The sequence below is a fragment of the Canis lupus genome, chromosome 8 (genome assembly GCF_048164855.1).
Source record: "Canis lupus baileyi chromosome 8, mCanLup2.hap1, whole genome shotgun sequence".
Taxonomy (NCBI): Eukaryota; Metazoa; Chordata; class Mammalia; order Carnivora; family Canidae; genus Canis; species Canis lupus.
The window spans coordinates 17,688,177-17,706,303 of NC_132845.1; the positions used below are offsets into that span (position 1 = coordinate 17,688,177).

The window sequence follows — 18,127 nt, forward strand, 5'->3', positions numbered from 1 at the left end:
TTTTTCACTCTCTCATCCCAAGGTGAAAATTGTTGAACCAATTTTATCCCCCTGGGGAGCAATATCACAATGAGATAAGGAATATGAGTCTAGTAAAGGTAAGTTACTTATCCAAGGTCACAAAGCTAATTAGCCAAACAACTAGAAATGATTCTTAGGCGTCTTGACCACCAATCCAGTGCTACTTACACTATACTATACTGAATCCTCAAATTAGTTAGTGAATATACATATTAGCATCCCAATAGTCCACAATGTAAATGGAGGAGAAAAAATAATGAACAGTGTCTTATAAGATACGATATAGTAGCCAATCGGGATGTTTTTGTTTGCTTACTTTGCGACTTGTTTATTTTCCTTTTATTTATCTTTATCTTTCCTTTCAATTTGTTTTTTCTGTGTAGTAAATAACACAGGAGGAGGTATATCCAGAGTTTCAATAACTACAATTTGTGAAACTGCTGAAGAAAATGAAATAAAATCAAGTCAGAGTAAAACTCACATCCACTCAGCCCTCTAATTATCAAATGACTTTTCCCATCACAATGTGTCTCCCCCCTCTTTGCATCCCTCAATGACAAACAGTGAATGTCAAGGGTGGTCTACATTCTCCCAAGAACATATCCAAGACTTGTTTAAAAAGTGTCCCAATCTTGCTAGTACCAACGGGATCAAGGATGGCTGATTTTTCTAACGAAATAGCATTGCCATTGTTTCCAATCAAGCACCAGCTAATGGAAAAAATTTAAAACAGCACATCTCACAAGCACCTATCTGAAACATGCTCTCTGTTCAGAGCAAAAAACAAGGGACAGATGTCTGTCACATTAGAAATGGCTTTCAAAATCTATGAAAGTAATTTTAAATATCTTTAAAATATCTGATACAGGAAAGATGATGGTACTGCTATATACAGTAGAATAGTTTGACAAGAACAAAGTTGATGGTCCTGATGTTGCATCAGGTTGAAAATAAAGACATTTTTACAAAGTTTTAGTAGAGAATATTTTAACTGTATTTCAGAGTGAAAAGAAACTGCAAATTTTCAGAATTACTTTAAAATATTTTACAGTACCTCTAGAAATAAGCATAATCCAACTTTTCCTTTTAGTAATTGCTTGATCCTATATGGTAAGAAAAGTTACATTCTTTCATTTTAGTAAGACAGGTAAAACTGTCATTTAGAACATCAAAGCCATTAAGTTTGTTTTTCAAAAGAATCATCTCTTAGATTCCACAAAACAAGCATTCTAGATACTTTCCTACTACCGTTTTAATGAAAGAAAAAAATCTGGCTAAAATTGTACTATCTGACCTTTGCATTAATAGTCTTGCCTCTTGCCTGTCAAGCTAATAAAGAGTTCAGGGAATCATAAGGACTCATCTGGAAATGATAGAATTTCTGCCTTTGTCTTTCTTCCCTGGACACTAATGGCTTTTTGTCAGTCCTCCTCACTCAGTGTATGACACATGAAGCCTTTCCATTTTAGTTGTCCATTAACTTCAAGCATTATGACAAGAACAAAGCAACCCCCTAAAGAAACTAAACTCAAACACTCATATTAAATTTCTCCAATTCCTCAGCTTATAAGGTGCTGTTTTCAATTGTCAATAATGTTCATAAGAGTAAGCGATATCCATTACTAATTAAAACAAGCTGTTTAAACAAACACAAAAGGTCACCGAGCCTGCAGATCAACATATTCATGCTATTGTTTGGTTTCCTGGTCATTATCATCTGATGATTTGTTTCTATCTTTTAGTCACCTATTTTTCTAAGTAGCAAATGTAGAAAATCAGCACACAGAAAGCAACAGTCCACAGTAAGTGCCAGGAAGCCCAGGGCTCCAATGTGGCAGTAGATATTGTTTCCTGAAGGTCAGTAATGTGCATCATATCACCGCAAATTGAAAGCAAAGAAATTTTCATTTATTTTTCCTGAGTTCGTAGGGATCAAAGGCATAAACTACAGGGGAAATGCAGTTTTTATTAGGAAAAGTGACACCTGCAGTTTTCTGTAAGATTTTTAAACAACCTTTTATCTATATGGATGTGCTATTAAGGCACAAATAAAATGTAATACCTTGTCTGACATGCTGAACAATGGCTTATTTTAAAAGTTTTATTTTCATGCAACTAAGTCCTCTATAAAATATTTTGAAACTATTTGCTCAATCTTTGCTTGAGCTCTGACATTTGAAACTGACTTTTCTTTTAGACTTGTATTCCCTAACAGTATATTAATTACATAGAAGATATAATCTCTGAATTAATATCAAACCAATTGAGTAAGCTGGTATAAGGAGTCAGATAGACTTTTTAAGCTTCTTAATATTAAGTTGTGTGATTCAGTTATTATAATCAATTCCAAGGTATCAACAGAAGTAGAAGGGAGGAAAAATGTAAATTAACAAAACCCAGAGATAATTCCCACACCTCACTTTAGCCAGTAGTATCAACATTGTCCTCCAAAGCTTTTATCCAAAATATTTATGCACAATTGTGTTACCGATTCACAGATTTTTAATTCATCTTATTTAATATTTTTCTGGCCTAAATTACAGCAGTGGTATAAATGACTCTTGAAGGAAGAAAGTGTAGAAAATAATCTTTGTTGCTCATCTATTACATTCCTGTCTTAGTGATAAAACCTTTACAGACATCATTTCGTTGCATTCTGTGAGGTAAGTAATATTACCCAAAATTTGAAAATAAAGTTACTAAATCTCCAAGAGCTTTCATATATTCAAAGTCCTATCCAATTATATAATCAAGTCCAGCAGCCCTAGGAGTTGACTCAACTCAATATAATCCTTTTACTTTAGCTAACCAGAAGACATGCTGAGTTTGAAAGTTTTAAATGGTGTTTATTTGCAGGACATAATGGAGTTGCCTTATTCCAGTCTAACCCTGTGATCATACAGATTATGACTCCGCTTCTAACTTTACAGCATTGTAGTTCTTTGGTGCATGGAAGCACTTCATTAGTTACCATACAGCGAAAACAATACAGCTGGATAGTAATGTCGACGTTGCCATTCAATGCAAAAAAAGAAAAGAAATTCAGATGTTTGTATCTAACGAGCTATAACGTTTAGACATTTGAAAATGGTGGTTCTTATATTCTGAAATTCTGCAGAACTTGTAGCCATCAGTTAGACTCCACTTAACTATATTCTCGTTGCACTGCATTGCCTGCAAAATTAAAAAGTAGGCACTTTTGGGACGGACATACAGCGCTGTGGAAAAACAAGCAACCTCAAAAGCATAATCTACGGGACTGAGTGTGTAAACTTAAAATCTGATACTTCTCCGACTCATCTCAGTAGTCTCTAGTTAAAAAGGTATAGTGTCAAGTACAAACTAAGCCAAGACGAACATGTTTTGCCAAAATTTAAGCCAAACCACTTGTACATCACCAAATTCCGTTTAAACCACTTTCAATGGGTAAAAACGTGATAAACTGTGTGTTAAACGTGTCTGTATCTGAGGGCAAAGACTATGCTTCATAGATATTCAAAATAACACAGAAATAGAATGTTTAACTTAAGAATAAAGAAATCGGAATACTGGATTGATTAAATGTCCCTTAGATAACCTTAGTTTCTAAGGTATAATGGAAGAGACGTTTCCATTCTTTTAATTTTTTAAAACACCAAACGTCAAACAAGAAACCGTTGATATTTTCAATGGCGAGAAAACCAAAGTTCATCCAACTGAGTACTTCCACGCTGACTCTCCCTTGCCCTTCTTCCTAAGTCTTCCTTCCCTCTTCCCCGGGCATTAACATATTCACCAGAACCTTCTTAGGGAAAAAAGAAAAAAAAAAATCAAAGAGCATGATACTCAACCCCGTGGATTCATGCTAGATCTCAGCTACTCTGCTGAAAGGTTTGGCGGAGAAGAGGGGACACTGCAGAGTGAAGCGCACCACGGGTGACCTGCAAGACGGAACTGCTCCAGGCACTTGCCGGCCGCCTCTGAACCGTGGTGCCTGCTGGAGACCCCGCGCTGGGCCGCTGGGCCGCTGGGCCGCTGGGCACCGGGCTGGGGGCAGCCCGCGGGGGCAGCTGGCGCAAACTGCCAGGAGGGGCGGGGCACCCAGTCTCAACTATGGGAGGCGTACCTGAGAGAAAAACGCTCCGACAGGGGCAGGGTGAACGCAGGGTTCAGACGGAAGCCGGGGACGGAAACTGGAAAAGCAATCAGGGGGACTGACTGCTTTTCCGTGAGGGCTCATTGGAGAGGGAGGCGTGCGAACTTCCAGGACCGGGCCAGCAGGCAGGGCGCCGCCATGCTCCCGAGGCTCAACAGCGGGGGAAACCCTTCCGGGGGCAAAAGGGCACCACCTGGGGAGGCGGAGCTCTGGAAGCCAAGCCCCGCCCCCGGGGCCCTGGGGAAGCCTTCCTACCCGAAGAAGTCAGCCTGATAATTAGCATAACAGGCCCCGCCCCCAGAAGACCCGTGCAAGCGACTTAGCTCTCAACAAGTTTCCTGAATGCTACAAAGCTTCAGCTCTAGGAGTAGGATCAAGCTTCCTTTTTACTTTTTTCTTTAGTTCTTTATTATGTTTTTATTAATTTTCTTATGTTTTCCAGTTACTTTTTTTTTAATTGTTTACTGTTAATTTTTGGAATTTATGTATATATACTTTCCATATTCTTTTTTATTTTTTGAGTTTTACTTTCTGTTCTTTTTTTTCTTTTTTTTTTTTTAGTTTGGTATCTAGATTCCTTTAACCAGCAGACCAAAATACATCCAGGATCTAGTTTTTCTTTTTTAGCTTTCTTGTTTTGTGTTTTTGTTTTTTTTGTTTCAGGGGTTTTGGGTTGTTTTGTTTTGTTTTGTTTTTGTTGTTCTCTTTTCTCTTTCTTTTCTTTTCTGGACAAAATGATGAGATGGAGGAATTCACCCTAAAAGAAAGAACATCAGGTAGAACTGATGGTCAGGGATTTAATCCATATAGACATAAATAAGATGTCTGAACTAGAATATTAAACAATGATTCAAAAAATACTAGCTGGTTTTGAAAAAAACATACAAGACACTAGAGAATCCCTTACTATGGAGATAAAAGCACTAAAATCTAGTCAGGCCAAAATTAAAAATGCTCTAACCAAGATGCAAGCACAAATGAAGGCCATAAAAATGAGGATGGACAAAACAGAGGAGCAAATCAATGATATAGAAGATAAAATTATACAAAATAATAAAGCTGGGATCCCTGGGTGGCGCAGCGGTTTGGCGCCTGCCTTTGGCCCAGGGCGCGATCCTGGAGACCCAGGATCGAATCCCACGTCGGGCTCCCAGTGCGTGGAGCCTGCTTCTCCCTCTGCCTATGTCTCTGCCTCTCTCTCTCTCTGTGTGTGACTATCATAAAAAAAAAAAAAAAAAAAAAAAAAAAAAAGTTACAAAATAATAAAGCTGAAGAGGGAAAGAAAAGTAATGGACCATGAAGGTAGACTTAAGAGAACTTAGCAACTTAGTAAAACATAATATTTGTATCATAGGAGTCCCAGGAGCTGAAGAGAGATAAAGGGGCAGAAGTTTTATTTAAACAAATTATAGCTGAAAATTTCCCAAATCTGAGGAAGGACACAGACATCAAAATCCTAGAAGCACAGAGAACTCATTAAAATCAACAAAAACTGGCCATTGCTGGAGCATAGCATAGTCAAATTCACAATTACACAGACAAGGAAAAAATTCTGAAAGTAACAAAGGAAAAAAAGTCTTTAACCTACAAGAGAAGACAGATAAGGTTTGTAGCAGAACTGTCCAGAGAGACCTAGCAGCCCAGAAATTAGTGGAAGGAAGTATTTAACATGCTGAATGGGAAAACTATGCAGCCAAGAATTCTTTTTTAACAAGGCTGTCATTCAAAAGAGGAGAGATAAAGAGTTTTCCATACAAACAAAAACTAAAGAAATTTGTGAGCACTAAACCAGCCCTGCAAGAAATTTTAAAAGGGACTCTTTGAATGGAGGGGAAAAAAGACCAAAAGCAACAAAGACTAGAAAGGAACAGAGAGCATCACCAGAAACACCAACTAAATAAGTAACACAATGGTACTAAATTCATATCTCTCAATAATCACTCTGAATGCAAATGGACTAAATATGCCAAATAAAGACATAGGGTATCAGAATGGATTAAAAACCAAGATCCATCTATATGTTGCCTACAAGAGAATTTTAGACCTCAAGACACCTGTGGATTGAAAGTGAAGGGATGGAGAACCATCTATCATGCTGATGGACATCAAAAGAAAACCAGAGCAGCCATACTTACAGCAGACGAAGTAGATTTTAAACAAAACTTGGAACAAGAGATGAAGAAGGGCATTATAGCATAATTAAGAGGCCCATCCATCAAGAAGATCTAACAATTGTAAATATTTAAGTCCCAAATTTGAGAGCACCCAAATATATAAATCAATTAATAAAAACATAAAGGAACTCATCAATGACGATACAATAATAGTAGGGGACTTTAACACCTCACTTCTGGTAATGGACAGATAATCTAAGCAGAAAATTAACAAGAAAATGGTGGCTTTGAATGACGCACTGGACTGGATGGACTTAACAGATATATTCAGAACATTTCACCCTAAAGTGTCAGAATACACATTCATCTCAAGTGCACATGGAACATTTTTCAGAATACATCACATACTAGGTCACAAATCAGGCATCAACCAGTACAAAAGTATCAAGACCATACCATGCATATTTTCAGCCACAATGCTATGAAACTGGAAGTCAACCATAAGAAAAACTTTGGGAAGACCTCATATACATAGAGGTTAGAGAACATCCTACTAAAGAATGAAATAATTAATCAGGAAAATAAAGAAGAATTTTAAAAATACATGGAAGCAAATGAAAGCACAACAGCCCAAAACCTTTGGGATGCAGCAAAGGCAGTTCTAAGAAAGAAGTATACTGCACTACAGGCCTACCTCAAGAAGCATGAAAAGTTTCAATTATAAACCTAACCTTACACCTAAAGGAGCTAGAAAAGGAACAGAAAAAAAAAAAAGAGCAGAAATAAATGATATAGAAACCAAAAAAAAGTAGAATAGATTAATGAAACTAAGAGCCAGTTCTTCAAAGAATTAATAAAATTGATAAACCCCTAGCCACATTTGTCAAAAAGAAAAGAGAAAGGACCCAAATAGATAAAATCACAAATAACAGAAGAGAGATCACAACCAACACTACAGAAATACAATTAGAATACTATGAAAAACTATATTACAACAAACTGGGCAACCTGGAAGAAATGAATAAATTCCTACAAACTTACAATCTATCAAAACTGAAACAGAAGAAATAGAAAATGTGAACAGACCGTAACCAGTAAAGAAATTGAATCAGTAGTCAAAAATCTCCCACCAAACAAAGGTCCTGGGCTGGATGGCTTCCCAGGGGAAGTCCACCAGACATTTAAATAAAAGTTAATAACAATTCTTCTCAAACTATTCCAAATAATTAGAAATGGAAGGAAAACTTCCAAACTCATTCTACGAAGCCAGATAAATTACTTTGATTCCAAAACTAGACAAAGACCCCACTAGAAGGAGAACTACAGGCCAATATCCCTGATGAACATGGATGTAAAAATTCTCAATAAAATACTAGCAAATCTAATCCAACAGTACATTAAAAGCACTATTCACCATGATCAAGTGGAATTTATTCCTGGGCTGCAGGAGTGGTTCAATATTCACAAATCAATGAACATGATACACCATATTAATAGAAGAAAGGATAAGAATCATATGACCACAATAGATGCAGAAAAAAGCATTTGACAAAATACGGCATCCTATCTTGATAAAACCCTCAACAAAGTAGGGATAGATGTAACATACCTCAATATCACAAAGGCCATATAACAAAAGATCCACAGCTTATATCTCCTCAATGGGGAAAACTGAGAGCTTTTCCCTATGGTCAGGAACAAGACAAGGAAGTATATCCATTCTCACCATTACTATTTAACATAGTACTGGAAGTCTTAGCTTCCATAATCAGACAACACAAAGAAATAAGAGACATCTGAATCAGCAAGGAAGAAGTCGAACTTTGACTCTTCGCAGATGACATGATACTCTACGTAGAGAACCTGAAAGACTCTACCAAAATAATTGCTAGAACTTATACATGAATTCAGCAAAGTCACAGTATATAAAATCAATGTGCAGAAATCTGTTGCATTTCTATACACCAATAATGAAGCAGCAGAAAAAGAAATAAAGGAATCAATCACGTTGCAACTACACCAAAAACAATAAGATACTTAGGAATAAATCTACTAAAGAAGTAAAATATCTATACTCTGAAAACTATAGAACACTTATGAAAGAAATTGAAGAGGATACAAAGAAATAGGAAAGCATTTTATGCTCATGGATTAGAAGAACATTGTTAAATTGTCTATACTACCCAAAGCAGTCTATACACTTAATGCAATACCAATCAAAATACCACCAGCATTTTTCAGAGAATTAGAACAAACAATCCTAAAATTTATATGGAACCACAAAAGACTCTGAATAGCCAAAGCAATCCTGAAAAAGAAAAACAAAACTGAAGGCATCACAATTCTGGATTTCAACCTATATTACAAAGCTGTAGTCACCAAGACATTATGGTACTGGCACAAAAACAGACACATAAATCAATGGAACAGAATAAAGAATGCAAAAATGGACCCGCAACTATATGGTCAACTAATATTTGGCAAAGATTCCTATATCCAGTGGGAAAAAGGTAGTCTCTTCAACAAATGGTGTTGGGAAAACTAGACAGCAACCTGCAGAAAAATGAAACTAAACCACTTTCTTACACCATAAACAAAAATAAATTCAAAATGAATTAGAGACTCTAAATTGTGAGACAGGAAGCCATGAAAATCCTAGAGGAGAACACAAGCAGAAACTTCTTTAACCTTGGCTGTAGCAACTTCTTACTAGACATGCCAATACAGGCAATGAAAACAAAAGCAAAAATGAATTATTGGGATTTCATCAAGATAAAAGACTTCTGCACAGCAAAGGAAACAATCAACAAAACTAAAAGGCAGCCTACGGAATGGGAAAGGTATTTGCAAATGACGTATGTGATAAATCTACAAAACAATAACTCAGTTAAGAAATGGGCAGAAGAAATGAATAGACACTTTTCCCAAAAAGACCTCCAGCTGGCCAACAGACATAGGAAAAGATGTTTAGCATCATTCATCATCAGGGAAATACAAATCAAAACCACAATGAGATACAACCTCACACCAGTCAGAAGGACTAATATCAATGATACAAGAAACAGGTGTTGGTGAGGATGTGGAGAAAGGGGAAGCTTCTTGCATTGTCGGTGGGAATGTAAACTGGTGTGGCCCTCTGGAGAACAGTATGGAGATTCCTCAGAATGTTAAAAATAGAATTACCCTATGATCCTGCAATTGTGCTATTAGGTGTTTACCCAAAGGATACAAAAATACAGATTCGAAGGGATAGCTGCACCCCAGTGTTTATATCAGCATTATCAGCATTATCTCAGCATTTGGGCTCGAGAAAGCCCAAGTGTCTATCACCTAATGAATAGATAAAGAAGATGTGATGGCACTCAGCCATCAAAACGAATAAAATCTTGCCATTTGTAATGATGTGGATGGAACTAGAGGGTATCGTGCTAAGTGAAATAAGTCAGTCACAGAAAGACAAATACCATATGATTTCACTCTTATGTAGAACTTAACAAAGAAAGCAGATTAACATATGGAAAGGGGGGGGAGAAAAAAAGAGAGGAATACAAGCCATAAGAGCCTCTTAAGGATAGAGAACAAACTGAGGGTTAATGGAGTGTGGTGTATGGGAGATGAGCTAGATGGGTGATGAGTATTAAAGAGGGCACTTGTGATGAGCACTGGGTGTTATATGTAAGTGAATCACTGAATTCTACTCCAGAAAGCAATATTGCACTGTATTTTAACTACCTAAAATTTAAATAAATAAATAAATAAGTAAATAAATAAATAAATAAATATTAGAAATTAAATGGCTACAAAACTAAAAAATAAAATAAAGTATAATGCCTCTAATGCTATTAAGAAAGAAGTAATTCCAGTGTGACATAGAACATGTTTCATGGAATGTGCAGTTGTTCATTAAACCATAAGAAAATAAAGACTTGATTACATGATCACTCCTGAACATCAATCTTTATAACATATCAGTAAGAACACAGGACTTAAAAGAAGGCCTAGATTCAAATCTCAGCTCTTTTCCTTGTCAATGTATGACTTTAGGATAGTCATTTAATGTTTCCAGAATTTAGTTTTCTCACACAAGGTCAAAATAATAGAATATTAATTTGTTGCAAGAATTAAATGCGATAAGACATATTACACCCCTATCACAGAATCTGGCACCCAAAAGATACCCAACAGTGTCAAAGAGAATTCTGATACAGCAGCTATTCAAATAAAGTGATAAAAATCACTGAAAATGATCCAATTACCTAATTTTATATATCTTCACCTCCCATTTAAAAATGACTTTTTAAAAAATCCCACCATATGTAATTGTAGAATACAGCATATCAAAGGAAAAGAAGATGAATGAGAGAGGCTACAGGGAGAACTCTTACATTTCTGCCAGAAGTTCATGTGCACACTTCCACAGACTCATGGTCAAGGCACAGAGAGAATAAAATAAGAATATTTGACTCCGTTTTAAATGAAAACACAGATGACTGCTTTATCTTGCAGAAGATCTTTAATAGCAAGGTTTACAAATGTGGTGATCAGTTACTATTTTACCAGTACATAATGGGTACATCTGTAATTCTGTCATAGATTAGAGACCTCCAAGCCATTTTTTAAAAATGCAGCATATTTGCACATATTACAGGAAAAGTAATAATAGTGAGTGACTTGTGATTGAAGGTTGCATTGAAAAATACAAGGTTAACTATTGAGTACAGATAATTTAAACAGTGTTAAGAAGAAGTTCAAATATAACAGTGGAATTTTGCATTTCATAATGAGGGTGCAGTGAGAAAAAATAGAAAACATTTTATGACTAGTTATTTCTAGAGAATAAAAATGTATAAATATGATCTACAATTCCATTTTAATTCTGCAGCAAAATATAATATGGGGCTTCAATCGTACATTACATTTGAGACCAACAAAAAAGTTGAGCTGATAACTATATACTAGACATTAATGGGTACAATTAATGTGAATGTCACAGCCCAAATGTACTAAATGATAATGCATCATATATACTCACAAAGATCACTCTCAAAATGACCCTCAATGATCCTTGCAACAGTTTCCTCACTCCCCTTCCTATATCACTAGGTAGGGAGTCCAAAGGCCTTTTTATTTTTTTTTTTATTTTTTTATTTTTTGAAATGCTAAAGGCCTTTTTAATTTGAATTATCTTTGTACCTTTTACATCAGGCTGGCAATGGTTCCATGAGTACAATTCTCTTAAAACTTTGTGGATCTTCTATAAATCTCATTAACGTTCATTCTGCTAGGGAAAAGCCACACCTACAAATCTTGTTTCATGATAGATCACCCAGCTTACGAAGTACATTTTCTACTTTCAATGTTACCACAAGTGACAATGCTGAAATAAAGATATAACAATAATCCCCTTTTCTCCAGCTTACAATAGCATGTTTCTCTTTCTTTCTGGAATAATCTCCTGAAGAGCTCCACTAACTGTCTCTTCAAGGCCCTTCCAACTTCTACTCACCACCTAGCCCCAAAGCAACTGCCATATTTTTCAGGTTTTGTTTAAGCAACACTCCACTTTTGGTACTAAAATTTGTATCAGCTGTTATTGTTCTGCAACAAATTTCCCCAAAACATGGTGACTTACCACCATAATAATCATTATCTCTTATGATTTCTGTGGATCATGAATTCAGAAGGGTCTCAGCTGAGAAGTTATCCTCTGGGGAATTACGTGATTTCAGTCAGATGTCTGCTGGAGAGTCAATCATCTGGAAGCCATTTTTTATTAAAAAAGAAGGAAAATTCAGAGGGAAGAACCAAAAGCTCAGAGGCCAAAGGGAATCATTTCTAGGCTTTACAACTGAGCCCTAAACCAGGGGCTGGCAACATGTGCCTGACTCAGTTTCAGAATCTTTTGGAGCAGGGAACCTGGGTGGCTCAGTGGGTTAGGTGTCTACCTTTGGCTCAGGTCATGATCTCAGGATCTAGCCCTGTGTTGGGTTCCCTGTTCAGGTGGTAGTCTGCTTCTCCCTCTCCTCCCCCTCTGCCCCTCTTCCTGCTCGTGCTCTTTCTAAAAAAAATAAATAAAATCTTTTTGATTGGAGCCGGGACTTATGTGCCTCTCATTTTTCTCAGTCTGAAACATTAGAGTCAATAGTGGCTCTCCTGGCCTGGGACACCATTGTATTTGGTTGAATGGAGAATCATATAACACATTGCATTAGCTCAAAGCCTTCAAATAAAAAACTGTACCTACCACTGTTAGTTAAGTAGCCCTATTCATATCTGAACCCAAGTTAGATGACAAGATCCTCATTCTAGAGCTTGAGCTGATGCTGTAACAGCTGAGACTTTTTGGACCTTTGAGAGGGAGAAGTATATCTTGCATTTGAGAGGGATATGAATTATTAGGGAGGGTACTGTGATTACCAGCCCCCAAAAGCCTTGTCTCCTCATGTTCATTCCTTATGTATTACTTTCCCACATTGAATAAATAAACGCTGGCCTATATGACCAATAGGATATGAGACAAGTTACGGCATTTGACTTTCAAGTATAGATTATAAGAGGTATTTCAGTTTCTGGCTTAGCCTCAGGATCTCTCACTCTGGAGGAAGTCAGCCACTGTCTCATGAGGACACCCCTGTAGTCCTGTGGAGATCCCCATATGCAGAAAACTAAGACTTATGGCCAACTGTCAGCAGTGGTGAGGGAGCTACCCTGAAAATGGATTCCCTACCTCCAACCAAGCCTTCAGATAATGGCACCCCTAGCCAACATCTGACTGCAAATGCATGGGAGATCCCAAGAGATACCCAGATGAGCCCTTTCCAAAGATTGAACTCCTAGAAAATGGAGAGATAATAAATGATTATTGTTGTTTGAGTAACCAAGTTTGGAAACAATTTGTTGCACAGTCATAGTAGCTTATACAGAAATATCAGATTAATTAAATGTTGAAAATAAGTAGTTATTCAAAAGTAAAAAAAGAAAACATAAATTATGTTTTGTAACAAAAAAAAGGTACATTGAGAAAAAAGAAAATGTAACAGGAATATTTTGACTCAAAAAAAGAAATTTTATGTATATTTTGCAACACATTTTATTTCAGTAGTAAGATATAATATGGGACATCAATAAGACATTATATATAAGTTCACTCAAAAAGCACATTTGATAATTATATGCTAGACATTAGCAGGTGTAATTAACCCAGAATCTCATAATATAGCATTATCAGTATGTTAATGTCATACATATTAACAAAGTACACAGAATCAGTTAAAAAAACTATAGGGTCTCCATTTGTGAACTTCACACTTCACAAATGGAGACCATGTTGTATAATTCCAGGATGTAAACAAAGTTAATCCTTTTTTATCATTTTAAAAAGAATTTAAGATACTGTCAAAATTTCTTTTAAGTGAATTTCTCTTAAATAAACATGGCACCAAAAGTTTGTTTACTCTTATTGCCCGCAATAGGCAATATGTATTAACCTATCCAACTTTACATATAAACTAATTGTAATTATTACAATCCATATAATTTAGCAGATTTTTTTTAAATTACACCCAAGCAACACCTTTCCATATGGCCAATTAGTAGAGTCGTAAAATGCAGCAAATATATGATGCTGTATTGAACATCTGTGTTGGTTATCCTATGGGAATTTTTAATAAAGGACCAAGCAGCATATTGATGTTAATTCTACGTTACCGGGACTTTAAATAAAAAACTAAAATAAATAGCATCCATTAAACTGATCATACTGTTGTAACTCAAATTGTGTTTATTATGCTAATGGAACATGAAATTAAGAAAAAGACCTTTATGCCAGTGGAATTAATTAATGAGCTTTATGAAGGCATTGGGATGTAATTTATTTCTAGATAAGTAAGTCTAATTTGCAGTTCCATGGGTCTCTGCAATGCTGATTGTAATAGTTATTCCTGCAGATGTGCTGCTCACAGCATGTCTTTCCATTAGAACTGAACACCTCATTATATAAACTGTACCTAATTAAACATAATACAGTGGTGACTTGTTAAACTGGCCTTTTTAAGTCAGCAGCTGCCTAAGCTAATAATACTGTACACAAGATTTATATCATCTTCCCTATAATACTGATATTAAAATATACTGCCCAAGGGATTGATAACTAATTTACCAGTATGTAACAGGTACATTTCTGATTCTGTGATAAGAGATTAAAGACCAGCAGCCCATAAAAATAAAATGAATTCAAGTCCATTTGGAACTCAAGAGTAGTTGGGAAACTTTATTAAAACTACATACCTTCTTTAAAAATCAGTGAAATAGTCATGAAAAGAAAGTGAACACCAAAAGTAAAAAATATAAATAAATAAATGCAAAAGATCTAGCGGTCCTTTGGGTATTTTTCAAGCGCATACAAAATTTTTTCAGAGTCAACATGCTGCAGTTACAATGGTCACTTATAGTCACATCTGGATATGAAATACTGCATTTGCCACTGGAGGTAAGGAAAATACTTATAATACCAGACCTTGTTCTGCTTTACTTGGGTTTTGAACTAATACCCTTAACAGAAACTATAATCCTCTTCCTTTCTTTAATTGCTAGCCAGTAAGGTGAAAATAATAGTCATGAAGCTTGAACTCTATAATACAACTCCATATTCACCTGGTTATACCCTTCATCCTTCAACACTCAGCTCAGGCCTGGAATGCTCTGAAAAGCTCTTCATGACTCACCCGGTCTATCTTGGACATTCCTTGTTATCTTTCCTAAACATCAGTGCTTCTATGTAATTACTGCAGGTATAACACTGTGCTATAGATGTCCAGAACATGTGTCCATCTCCTTACTCCTCCACACTGATAAATTATAGGACAAAGACTACCTAAAATGTATCACTGCAACCCAACTCCTAACTGGATAATAGGAAATAATAAATATTAGTTGGATGATTGGATGATTCAAATAATCCTCAGCATGTGACTTTGCTGTTAATTCTTTCTGCATTGAACTACAGTAATTTTAGGGTTATTACCAGGTCATTTGGTAATTATTTGTCTATGTAATCCATTGATAGACACTATTAAAACCAAAGTCCACTTAACTTGTGAACTAAACACTAATTTAACATCAAATTTAGAGACTCCACACTTCACCCAACTGTATATTTTCAGGTTGTCTCTTTCTGGTCCCCAACAGCCACCTCCTCCCCTCCATGGGGGATACATTCTAAGACAACCCCCCCCCGCCGTGTATGCCTGAAATCATAGATAGTACCAAATCCTACATATACCATGTTTTTTCCTATACATACACGCCTATGATAAATTTTAATTTATAAATTAGGCACAGTAAGAGATTAACAAAAACTAATAACAAAATAGAACAACTATAACAATATACTATAATAAAAGTTGTCTAAATATGCTCTCTTTCTCTCAAAATACCTTATCATACTGTATTTACCCTTCTTGGAATGATGTGAGATGATTAAATACCTATGTAATGAGATGCGAGGTAAAGGGCATAGGTGTTATGACATAGTGTTAGGCTATTATGGACCTTTCGACCATATATTAGATAAAGGGTTCATGTGGGGTACCTGGGTGGCACAGTTGATTAAGCATCTGACTCTTGGTTTCAGATCAGGTCATGATCTTGGGGTCCTGGGATTGAGCCCTATGTCGGGCTTCATGCTCAGCATGGAGCCTGCTTGTGATTCTTTCTCCTTCTCCCTCTCCCTCTGCCCCTTCCCACACCTTCACTTGCTATCTCTCCAAAATAAATAAATATATAAAATCTTTTGTAAAAAATTCCATAGGCTAGCCAAGGACCAATGGCGCACATGGACTGAAAAAATAAACTAGGCAAATGAGATTCCATTTGGAGAATATTTTTTAAAAAGTGAAACATTATTAGTTAAAAATGAAGCTGCATTAAAAATATTCATGAAACTGGGTAAGATCCATGACAAGCCAAAGCCATTTAGAAGCTAATGACATGAGAGAGCAGAAGAGGTGTAGAGTGAGAAGTGTTGCTCAGATAAGAAGAGTATAATTGTTCAATTGGAAGTAGAAATACTACAAGAGAAACAACCGAGCTTTCCTGTTATGATTTCAATCCATATTAGGAAAAAGTCTTTTTGTTCAGTCAGCCTAAGTAGACATCTGTTTTTTATAGCCAAAAGAACCAAAATTAAATGCATGATTAAACGGGAGGCATTTAAATTGGTATAATGTTAGCTGCTATAACAAATAAACCTCAGAACTTCAGTAGCTGTTCTACTAAAAGTTGGCTCTATTTTTTTTTTAAAAAAAGCCAAAGAAACTACTACTTCCAAACCATTTGCAATGATGGTTGCACTAGAAATTTGTTTTAATATCTAATGAAGACATTGACTCTACCGAGGAGAAGTAATAACTCCAACAAAGATGAGAGAAGGAGGGAGGGAGATTTTTAATTCTATTTGTTTCTTAATGCAATTCTTACAAAGTATGAAGAACCCTGAAGCCACACTAGAAATGGTTTGGAAATTTTCTGCATTGTTCTATCACTGTCCCTCTATTTTAGCAACAGGGAATAATGAAGGGAGTCAGAGACCTGATTGAATCCTGTCCTGATAGCTATGTAACTTTCAGCAAGACTTTCAGTTTCCACACCTGAAAATGACATAATATTTGCAGCTGTTGTGAAATTAAAAGGACAATATGTATAAAGCTCCAATTTTCTGTGAGAGCTTTGATATGTAACCTGAGTATGGCACTATTCTTTTGATTCCTTAGAGGATCAGAATTGCTCTCCTCTGCCTTCCCAAACAATGGAGGGCTCAAGGTGTGGACATTCCAACAGCCTCTGAATCTAAGAACACAACTCCTCAGATATCCGGGGAATCTTAGCTGTATGTCAGGCATCAAACTAACAGTGCAAATTATTCTTCAAATCTGCTGCAGCCATGATCCATTCAATAGAATATTAGACCCTTTGTTCTGAATGAGAAGAGACAAAATGTAACAGCTGTAATCTAAACTTTCCCCTAACCCTCTCTAAACTCCTGATAACAATGAAGTTGTCTAAAGAGCAACAACCCAAATTTCACTGTCACCTTTGCACAATGTGGGAACTCAGCCTCCAATCAGTCTCCTCAAGCTATCTCAGGGAATGCTAGGGTTATCTCACATGTTCTTCCAAATATCATGTCTTGTTCTCATTTCCCCCACCCCCTGCTTCTAGGTTTCTATTGCTCAGGAAGTCACCTGAGGGAAATTTTCACCTATATTGCTACCAGTGCCATCATTAAAAATAAAGATTCCCTGCCTGGGATCCTGTCTCCTATTTGTATTCATATAACCCAAACTGCAAAGGCCCCAGGGTTAAAGTGAGACTGTGTTATCTTCAAACCTCACTACATGAGACCTCCCTAAGCTTTCACAGAAATGGACAGAATGCACCCCTCCATCATTCTGTCATCTGGGCCTCCAACAACTCTAATTCTGCCTTCATAGCTTAGCCTTTGCAGAAAACTGGTCTACTCCTTTCCTCTAAGAACTGCATGCTCTTCTTTCCAATTCCCCCATTCTCCTTGTCCCACTCTACTTCTAAAAGAAGTAGCTTATAAATCTCTGTCCTTCATACAAATAAACACTGTCACAGGCTCTACCAATGTATCACACAAGCCCAGATATGGGAGAAAGTCAATGAGGGTATAACCAGATCCATAGATATATAATAAAATATATAGAAATTCACATATAAGGAAAGACCCAATCAAAATACCTCTAGACTAGAAAAAAACTGTTTTTCTCTAACTCCAAGGTGTTCAGTTTTAAACAACTCCAGGCACAAAATATACCAGTTGGCAACCAAGCTGCTA

At 36.3% G+C, this 18,127-nt stretch overlaps 1 long non-coding RNA gene across 20 annotated transcripts in view; it reads right to left on the minus strand.

Annotated features, from left to right (window-relative positions):
- The window catches only part of LOC140637900 (uncharacterized), a 381,100-nt gene extending 376,719 nt beyond the window's left edge, over window positions 1-4,381 (minus strand). For 3 of the 20 annotated variants that reach the window (XR_012034991.1, XR_012034990.1, XR_012034989.1), the window contains exon 1: window positions 4,127-4,372. This is a non-coding gene — a long non-coding RNA (uncharacterized lncRNA). Of the gene's footprint in view, window positions 1-4,126 lie in introns of all 20 variants that reach the window. The other 17 variants (XR_012034987.1, XR_012034980.1, XR_012034988.1 and 14 more) reach the window with 11 other exon arrangements.
- Between the last annotated feature and the right edge of the window lie 13,746 nt (window positions 4,382-18,127).